Source organism: Xenopus tropicalis, chromosome 1 (assembly GCF_000004195.4).
Source record: "Xenopus tropicalis strain Nigerian chromosome 1, UCB_Xtro_10.0, whole genome shotgun sequence".
In the NCBI taxonomy this organism is placed as follows: domain Eukaryota; kingdom Metazoa; phylum Chordata; class Amphibia; order Anura; family Pipidae; genus Xenopus; species Xenopus tropicalis.
The window spans coordinates 217,410,656-217,421,196 of record NC_030677.2 but is presented as its reverse complement, the minus strand read 5'-3'; the positions used below and the strand labels follow the sequence as shown (position 1 = coordinate 217,421,196).

The 10,541-nt window shown below is 46.1% G+C and overlaps 2 pseudogenes; both read right to left on the bottom strand.

Moving 5' to 3' along the window:
* Window positions 1-1,778: 1,778 nt before the first annotated feature.
* Window positions 1,779-1,933, bottom strand: LOC116408554 (annotated as a pseudogene).
* A 5,413-nt stretch (window positions 1,934-7,346) lies between these two features.
* Window positions 7,347-7,504, bottom strand: LOC116408559 (annotated as a pseudogene).
* Between the last annotated feature and the right edge of the window lie 3,037 nt (window positions 7,505-10,541).

The window sequence follows — 10,541 nt, the reverse complement described above, 5'->3', positions numbered from 1 at the left end:
CACCCCCAGTCTGCATGGCACCCCCAGTCTGCTCAGCACCCCCAGTCTGCTCAGCAAACTCTTGTTTTGTTTGTGTTGTAACTCTTGCATAATAGAAATGAAGGAGACTGTGTCTGTAAGTTAAATTTTACATTTTCCGGGGAAGCCTGTATGTGGGGCAGGAGTTGGGTTGGGATCTTTTGGAAAAGAGATAATAATGGCAGAATTTGAGCTTCAGGTAAAAGACATTTTCTGCCGGCAGGATTATGTATTGCTTAGATCGTATGATGTGATTATATAATGTATCTATGTGTGGGGATATTTTTGAAAGATTTAACATGAAACATGGCTCCTTTAGAGGTTTTGATGTGCTCCCACTATACTTTATGGAGGAAAAACCCCTTATTCTGCACATGCTTAATATTACGGATTAGGACCTGATTCTGTTCTTTTCGAAAAAGTACTGCAGTAAAATTAAAGGAGGTATAAGGCAAACCAACTGCTTTAAAATATTTAATGGAAAGCATAAATTTTGGGTGAAGCTCAGTCCTGGCCCGGATGGCATTGGAGGGGTTAAACACCCTCCGGCAAATGTTTCTATTTCTGGGAACAGGGGTTTTGTGTATTACCCTGGTACCCAAGTACTGTAGGCAATGCTTTACTTAAGGCCATATCCATGATGCCTGCCCTAAGGGTAAGTGCTGGGGCAATTGTGCTAATGTGGGCCATGGAGCTGGCGCTTGCATACAGCCAAGCGGTTGGATATATGGGGAAGCCAGGAGCATCCGGCTAGAAACTGCCCCAGAGTTTGAGCAGCTGGGGTGCCCTATGCAGGGATTGTGAGAAGGGCTGAACCCCCTGAGGCTGAAGGGGTGAGGGGAATCTGGGGGTGGGCTGTCTCTTAGGGACAATTCTGAAAATGTTGTTGCTGAAACTGAATTATTCCCTGTGATTGAGCCAATAGCTGAGGGGGCTACACTGGAGAGTGTGGGGGAGGGGCATACAGTGGAAGAGGGTGGGGCCCATGATGGGAGCCAAACTGCAGGTGTATTGGAGGAATTCTTGATTGGAAGTGCTGTGAGTCCACTTTCTGATGGAAATATCCCTGGAGAGATTGTCTGGGACACGGCTGGGGATGAGGTGGGGGAGTCAATGGACGTGCAAAGTGGGAACAAAAATCTTGCTGTGCATGAAATGTGTAGTCTGGCTAATAGAGCTAAACCATCTACTGTCTTTACTGCTGGGGATTTGGGGGAGTTGCTTCATGTTCCAGCCCTGAGACTCCTGCAATTTGGAAAGTGAGGGAAACCCGCAGAATGTTTGTTTCTTCAGCTGTAGTTCTACAGAATCCCAATATGGCTGCATGGTGTAACAACTGCACATTTGCATGTCTCTAAAGATAGTCTCCCTAAGTATAAGGGGGTTTGTATCAGTGGGGGGAGAGGGCTGCTGGGCTGGATCATCTACAGAATCTGTGTGGGGGGTGGTTTCTGTGTCTGGGAATGTTGTTTCAATTCTTACACCTGTGAGTCCTACCCGAAAGTATGGGCTCGATACTCATGTGTCCATGGCTTTCGCCAATGAACAGCATGTGCGGGCAGATCCACCTTTGCTGAAGCTAGGGTGAGACCCACCAAGTCTTGGCCTAGGGTCAAGCCCAGAGGACTATGACACCCATCCAGGGTGCACAAATCTTGCCTTGGTAAGGCTCCAGCTGGCAGCTGGAAGGAATAAAAGAAAATTACCTCCCACCCGCCTAATGGCTGGGGCAAAGGAAGTGAAGCATGATTAGGCAGAAGGAGCATGTGCGAAGCCCCCGACAAAAAATAAGCCAGCAGTTCCCTAATGGGAACACAGCCCCTCTGCTTTCATCAAGCTTCAGCTTCATCACAATTAGCAATAATCACGCCTCAGTTTGACCTCATTGGCTATTATACTGCCCCTGCGCAGAGCTCTTACATCCCCTTTAACTTGCCAATCACTAGTACAGCAAGCACAATGGCACATTCCCTCCAGGCCAAACTCTATGAAGCTGAGGTCGGACCTGCTGGGAAGGCAGGAAGTTATGGGTAGGGATGTAGCGAACCTCAGAAAAAAAGTTCGCGAACCCGTTTGCGAACTTTTGCCAAAAAGTGCGAACTTTTGCGAACTTTGTGAACCCCATAGACTTCAATGAGAAGGCGAACTTTAAAACCTAGAAAAGCCATTTCTGGCCAGAAAACTGATTTTAAAGTTGTTTAAAGGGTGCCACGACCTGGACAGTGGCATGCAGGAGGGGGATCAAGGGCAAAAATTTCTCTGAAAAATACGTTGTTGACACAACGTTGCGTTTTGTGCTGTAAAGGGCAGAAATCACACTACATTTCTAAACTTGTGTAATAAACTGCTTTTACAAGGACTATTGGGTTACAGCAGATGATCAGCAGGACAGCTGTCCCCAGCAGCTACATACAGAGCAGTAGAAAGTAGATTACTAGTCAGCAAAGCTACCTAAACTGTCCCTCAAACCCCTGCACAGCTCTCTCCCTATGCTAACTCAACAAGCACACACAGGCAGAATGTAAAATGGCTGCTGGGCTTCGGTTTATATATGGAAGGGAGTGGTCCAGGTTGGAGAGCTGCCTGATTGGCTGCCATGTATCTGCTGGCTCTGGGGTGAGAGGTCAAAATTTGGCTCCAGCTAAGGCGAACCCAAAATTGCGAACATCGCTAAAAGTTCGCGAACTTGCGAACACCCGATTTTCGTGCGAATTAGTTCTCCGGTGAACAATTCGCTACATCTCTAGTTATGGGGGAGCAAAGAGATGCCACAAGCAATGTTACTGTGATTATGTCAGTGAATTTGTCAGGGTCTAATTGTGTTGTTTATTTCAGGAGAAATCCAGGCATATTTTTGTCTCTAAGGGGGAAAATTTAGAGAAGGGGGAAAAAATGCAACTCCTTCTATAGGAAAGTTCAATATGGCCGTACCCCCCCGACAGAGCTGTGCAATGGGGCACCCTAAAATCAGTCACTTTGCATATGCAAATCAGCATGCCTGGGAAGGTATATAGTGTCTGTGCAATGGTTTCCCTGTACTTAGCGTGGGGTTTTGCCTATAGACCTTCTGCCTTTCCCCCATGGTGAATGGACTGGGCACATGTTGGGGGTACTGTAGTAGATCTAAGGGATGTTTTATAACTGTACAAGCAAGTGTAGTCTTCAGGCAAAGGTGAATCCAATGATCCTTGCCCCTTAGTGCCTTTTGGCCTGTGGGTCAGGGATAAAGGGGCTCTTACAAGCCTTTGGGTGAATGTGAAGCCAACAACCTTTGTGCCTTTTGCGCTGTGTGTTTAGATAAAGGGTCTCTCCCTAACCTTCAGGTGAAGGTGAGTTAATGACCCTTTTGGCCTGGTGCTTGGGGATAAAGGGGCTTGCCCTAGCCATTGCGTGAAGGTTCCCATTGACCCTTGCACCTAAGTGCCTTTTGGCCTGGGGGTCGTGGGATAAAGGGGCTCACCCTAGCCTTTGTGTGAAGGTTCCCATTGACCCTTGCACCTAAGTGCCTTTTGGCCTGGGGGTTGTGGGATAAAGGGGTGCGCCCTAGCCTTTGTGTGAAGGTTCCCATTGACCCTTGCACCTAAGTGCCTTTTGGCCTGGGGGTCGTGGGTGTAGGGGCGACCACTGACCACTGACCACTGACCACTGACCACTGACCACTGACCACTGACCACTGACCACTGACCACTGACCACTGACCACTGACCACTGACCACTGACCACTGACCGTTTAATGGCTCTCTATTTTATATAAACAAATTTTTATATCTAGAAGTTGTGTCATGTAGGATTCAGCTTTTGAATTTGGCCAAACTGAAGTCTTAAAGGGACACTAAACCCTGCTGCACAGCGCAGCTCAACCAAACTTTACTCAGCTGTTGTTGGACTACAAATCCCAGAATAATGTAACATATAATGAAGGGTGAGGCATTCTGGGAGCTGAAGTCCAGCAACATCAGGTTTGGATTCTTAAAGCAATATTGCACAATAAAACTTTTCAGGCTCCCCAGTGCCCGCATTGGCAGCATTGATATGCAAAAGAATCCTCCAATGAGAATCCCAGCTGATGTGAGTAAATCCGGCTTCCCTGTTCTCTGTTCCTGCAATTGGAGTTGGGAGCAATAAGCACAGTTTCCCAGCACTGAACAAGTCTGTCCCTTTATCCCCATGTCTGATTCCTGTGCCATATAATGACGGGAAAATGCCATCATTATCTCTATATGTAAGGTACCAGCAAGGGGCCTGACACAGTGCTGGGAATCAGCATTCTCATTGGTCACTTCTCTTGTATCTTTAATTAAGTTTTTGGTAGAATTCACATTGGGGAATTGGTTTCCATGTAAAATTATGTTTCTTTATCAACTTCTATAGAGAACTAGGGGGCGCTGTGGGGCAGCTTTAGTGCTGGGATTTGTGTCCATTTACCTACAAAATTAAGCTAGTTGTACGTGACAGTATTCGTAGCGCAGTGCTAGCATTAGTAAGTACACTCTTAATTTTAATCGTTTATCACCGATAACCAAATATATTTTATTTTGCATTTGTTTTGTTATTGTTACAGATAATGAGAACTGCATCAGATCCCCAGACATGGAATGGCCCAATGAGAGAAAAAAATCAGTGTATTGCAAGAACAATTTCTCTTGTGCACTAATGATGGGATTTCTGTGTTTTTTTCATCAATTTCAGATCTGTCTTTTCTTATAACTCTACTAATATTAGGCGCCTTCATTACATACCGGGACTCCCCCATAGTGAGAGCCAACAACCGGAGCCTGAGCTTCCTCCTCCTTGTCTCCATCAAGCTGAGCTTCCTCAGTGTGTTTCTGTTCCTCGGTCGCCCTGTGGATATAACCTGCATGCTGCGCATCATCACTTTTGGAATCACCTTCTCCATAGCTGTCTCTTCTCTCCTGGCCAAGACTATCATGGTTTGTGTTGCTTTCAAAGCCACCAAGCCAGGGAGCTCATGGAGAAAATGGCTGGGAGTCAAACTGTCCAATTCTGTAGTCTTGTTCTGCTCATCCATTCAAATAATCATCTGCATGACTTGGTTGGCCATTTCTCCTCCCTTTCAGGAACTGGACATTCACACTTCCCCTGGAACCATCATCATTCAGTGCAATGAGGGCTCAGCTATTGGCTTTTACTCAGTTATTGGGTATATGGGGCTTCTGGCAGCTGTTAGTTTTGTTTTAGCATTTTTAGCTTGGAGCTAACCAGACAGTTTTAATGAGGCCAAGTACATCACTTTCAGCACCTCAAGCATGGACCTTTTAGCCTGTATATATATATTAGCTTTAGCACCGGGGTGTTTTTTTTTTTTTTCTTCTTTTCTTTTCTTTTATATACAACCACACAACAGACCAATAACTTCTGTCAAACTGTTTATGAAGCCAGTTGCATGGGGGTGTGTGTGCATTACACACGGGGAGAGGCCAAACTGTGCCAGTAGGTGTATAGGCAGAACAACATGTACAGGGGAACCTCTGCACAAACACTATGTTCCTTCCCAGGATGCAAAGTGACTGACACTGAGCTCAGAGTTTGTGTCTCACTATTATGAACAGGCTGTGTATGGAACCCCCAGTCTGCTTGGCACCCCCAGTCTGCTCAGCAAACTCTTGTTTTGTTTGTGTTGTAACTCTTGCATAATAGAAATGAAGGAGACTGTGTCTGTAAGTTAAATTTTACATTTTCCGGGGAAGCCTGTATGTGGGGCAGGAGTTGGGTTGGGATCTTTTGGAAAAGAGATAATAATGGCAGAATTTGAGCTTCAGGTAAAAGACATTTTCTGCCGGCAGGATTATGTATTGCTTAGATCGTATGATGTGATTATATAATGTATCTATGTGTGGGGATATTTTTGAAAGATTTAACATGAAACATGGCTCCTTTAGAGGTTTTGATGTGCTCCCACTATACTTTATGGAGGAAAAACCCCTTATTCTGCACATGCTTAATATTACGGATTAGGACCTGATTCTGTTCTTTTCGAAAAAGTACTGCAGTAAAATTAAAGGAGGTATAAGGCAAACCAACTGCTTTAAAATATTTAATGGAAAGCATAAATTTTGGGTGAAGCTCAGTCCTGGCCCGGATGGCATTGGAGGGGTTAAACACCCTCCGGCAAATGTTTCTATTTCTGGGAACAGGGTTTTGTGTATTACCCTGGTACCCAAGTACTGTAGGCAATGCTTTACTTAAGGCCATATCCATGATGCCTGCCCTAAGGGTAAGTGCTGGGGCAATTGTGCTAATGTGGGCCATGGAGCTGGCGCTTGCATACAGCCAAGCGGTTGGATATATGGGGAAGCCAGGAGCATCCGGCTAGAAACTGCCCCAGAGTTTGAGCAGCTGGGGTGCCCTATGCAGGGATTGTGAGAAGGGCTGAACCCCCTGAGGCTGAAGGGGTGAGGGGAATCTGGGGGTGGGCTGTCTCTTAGGGACAATTCTGAAAATGTTGTTGCTGAAACTGAATTATTCCCTGTGATTGAGCCAATAGCTGAGGGGGCTACACTGGAGAGTGTGGGGGAGGGGCATACAGTGGAAGAGGGTGGGGCCCATGATGGGAGCCAAACTGCAGGTGTATTGGAGGAATTCTTGATTGGAAGTGCTGTGAGTCCACTTTCTGATGGAAATATCCCTGGAGAGATTGTCTGGGACACGGCTGGGGATGAGGTGGGGGAGTCAATGGACGTGCAAAGTGGGAACAAAAATCTTGCTGTGCATGAAATGTGTAGTCTGGCTAATAGAGCTAAACCATCTACTGTCTTTACTGCTGGGGATTTGGGGGAGTTGCTTCATGTTCCAGCCCTGAGACTCCTGCAATTTGGAAAGTGAGGGAAACCCGCAGAATGTTTGTTTCTTCAGCTGTAGTTCTACAGAATCCCAATATGGCTGCATGGTGTAACAACTGCACATTTGCATGTCTCTAAAGATAGTCTCCCTAAGTGTAAGGGGGTTTGTATCAGTGGGGGGAGAGGCTGCTGGGCTGGATCATCTACAGAATCTGTGTGGGGGGTGGTTTCTGTGTCTGGGAATGTTGTTTCAGTTCTTACACCTGTGAGTCCTACCTGAAGGTATGGGCTCCGATGCTCATGTGCCCAAGGCTTTCGCCAATGAACAGCATGTGTGGGCAGATCCACCTTCGCTGAAGCTAGGGTGAGACCCACCAAGTCTGGGCCTAGGGTCAAGCCTAGAGGACAATGACACCTATCCAGGGTGCACAAACCAGCTCCAGCTGGCAGCTGGAAGGAATAAAAGAAAAATACCTCCCGCCCACCTAATGGCTGGGGCAAAGGAAGTGAAGCATGATTAGGCAGAAGGAGCATGTGCGAAGCCCCCGACAAAAAATAAGCCAGCAGCTCCTCCCTAATGGGAACACAGCCCCTCTGCTTTCATCAAGCTTCAGCTTCATCACAATTAGCAATAATCACGCCTCAGTTTGACCTCATTGGCTATTATACTGCCCCTGCACAGAGCTCTTACATCCCCTTTAACTTGCCAATCACTAGTACAGCAAGCACAATGGCACATTCCCTCCAGGCCAAACTCTATGAAGCTGAGGTCGGACCTGCTGGGAAGGCAGGAAGTTATGGGTAGGGATGTAGCGAACCTCAGAAAAAAAGTTCGCGAACCCGTTTGCGAACTTTTGCCAAAAAGTGCGAACTTTTGCGAACTTTGTGAACCCCATAGACTTCAATGAGAAGGCGAACTTTAAAACCTAGAAAAGCCATTTCTGGCCAGAAAACTGATTTTAAAGTTGTTTAAAGGGTGCCACGACCTGGACAGTGGCATGCAGGAGGGGGATCAAGGGCAAAAATTTCTCTGAAAAATACGTTGTTGACACAACATTGCGTTTTGTGCTGTAAAGGGCAGAAATCACACTACATTTCTAAACTTGTGTAATAAACTGCTTTTACAAGGACTATTGGGTTACAGCAGATGATCAGCAGGACAGCTGTCCCCAGCAGCTACATACAGAGCAGTAGAAAGTAGATTACTAGTCAGCAAAGCTACCTAAACTGTCCCTCAAACCCCTGCACAGCTCTCTCCCTATGCTAACTCAACAAGCACACACAGGCAGAATGTAAAATGGCTGCTGGGCTTCGGTTTATATATGGAAGGGAGTGGTCCAGGTTGGAGAGCTGCCTGATTGGCTGCCATGTATCTGCTGGCTCTGGGGTGAGAGGTCAAAATTTGGCTCCAGCTAAGGCGAACCCAAAATTGCGAACATTGCTAAAAGTTCGCGAACTTGCGAACACCCGATTTTCGTGCGAATTAGTTCTCCGGCGAACAGTTCGCTACATCTCTAGTTATGGGGGAGCAAAGAGATGCCATAAGCAATGTTACTGTGATTATGTCAGTGAATTTGTCAGGGTCTAATTGAGTTGTTTATTTCAGGGGAAATCCAGGCATATTTTTGTCTCTAAGGTGGAAAATTTAGAGAAGGGGGAAAAAATGCAACTCCTTCTATAGGAAAGTTCAATATGGCCGTACCCCCCCGACAGAGCTGTGCAATGGGGCACCCTAAAATCAGTCACTTTGCATATGCAAATCAGCATGCCTGGGAAGGTATATAGTGTCTGGGCAATGGTTTCCCTGTACTTAGCGTGGGGTTTTGCCTATAGACCTTCTGCCTTTTCCCCCATGGTGAATGGACTGGGCACATGCTGGGGGTACTGTAGTAGGTCTAAGGGATGTTTCATAACTGTATGAACAAGTGTAGTCTTCAGGCAAAGGTGAATCCAATGATCCTTGCCACTTAGTGCCTTTTGGCCTGTGGGTCAGGGATAAAGGGGCTCTTACAAGCCTTTGGGTGAATGTGAAGCCAACAACCTTTGTGCCTTTTGCGCTGTGTGTTTAGATAAAGGGTCTCTCCCTAACCTTCAGGTGAAGGTGAGTTAATGACCCTTTTGGCCTGGTGCTTGGGGATAAAGGGGCTTGCCCTAGCCATTGCGTGAAGGTTCCCATTGACCCTTGCACCTAAGTGCCTTTTGGCCTGGGGGTCGTGGGATAAAGGGGCTCACCCTAGCCTTTGTGTGAAGGTTCCCATTGACCCTTGCACCTAAGTGCCTTTTGGCCTGGGGGTTGTGGGATAAAGGGGTGCGCCCTAGCCTTTGTGTGAAGGTTCCCATTGACCCTTGCACCTAAGTGCCTTTTGGCCTGGGGGTCGTGGGTGTAGGGGCTACCACTGACCACTGACCACTGACCACTGACCACTGACCACTGACCACTGACCACTGACCACTGACCACTGACCACTGACCACTGACCACTGACCACTGACCACTGACCACTGACCACTGACCACTGACCACTGACCGTTTAATGGCTCTCTATTTTATATAAACAAATTTTTATATCTAGAAGTTGTGTCATGTAGGATTCAGCTTTTGAATTTGGCCAAACTGAAGTCTTAAAGGGACACTAAACCCTGCTGCACAGCGCAGCTCAACCAAACTTTACTCAGCTGTTGTTGGACTACAAATCCCAGAATAATGTAACATATAATGAAGGGTGAGGCATTCTGGGAGCTGAAGTCCAGCAACATCAGGTTTGGATTCTTAAAGCAATATTGCACAATAAAACTTTTCAGGCTCCCCAGTGCCCGCATTGGCAGCATTGATATGCAAAAGAATCCTCCAATGAGAATCCCAGCTGATGTGAGTAAATCCGGCTCCCTGTTCTCTGTTCCTGCAATTGGAGTTGGGAGCAATAAGCACAGTTTCCCAGCACTGAACAAGTCTGTCCCTTTATCCCCATGTCTGATTCCTGTGCCATATAATGACGGGAAAATGCCATCATTATCTCTATATGTAAGGTACCAGCAAGGGGCCTGACACAGTGCTGGGAATCAGCATTCTCATTGGTCACTTCTCTTGTATCATTAATTAAGTTTTTGGTAGAATTCACATTGGGGAATTGGTTTCCATGTAAAATTATGTTTTTTATCAACTTCTATAGAGAACTAGGGGGCGCTGTGGGGCAGCTTTAGTGCTGGGATTTGTGTCCATTTACCTACAAAATTATCCTAATTGTACGTGACAGTATTCATAGCGCAGTGCTAGCATTAGTAAGTACACTCTCAATTTTATTCTTTTAATCGTTTATCACCGATAACCAAATATATTTTATTTTGCATTTGTTTTGTTATTGTTACAGATAATGAGAACTGCATCAGATCCCCAGACATGGAATGGCCCAATGAGAGAAAAAAATCAGTGTATTGCAAGAACAATTTCTCTCATATACAAGTGATATGATTTCTGTATTTTTTTCATCAATTTCAGTTCTGATTTTTCTTACAACTCTACTAATATTAGGCGCCTTCATTACATACCGAGACTCCCCCATAGTGAGAGCCAACACAACCGGAGCCTGAGCTTCCTCCTCCTTGTCTCCATCAAGCTGAGCTTCCTCAGTGTGTTTCTGTTCCTCGGTCGCCCTGTGGATATAACCTGCATGCTGCGCATCATCACTTTTGGAATCACCTTCTCCATAGCTGTCTCTTCTCTCCT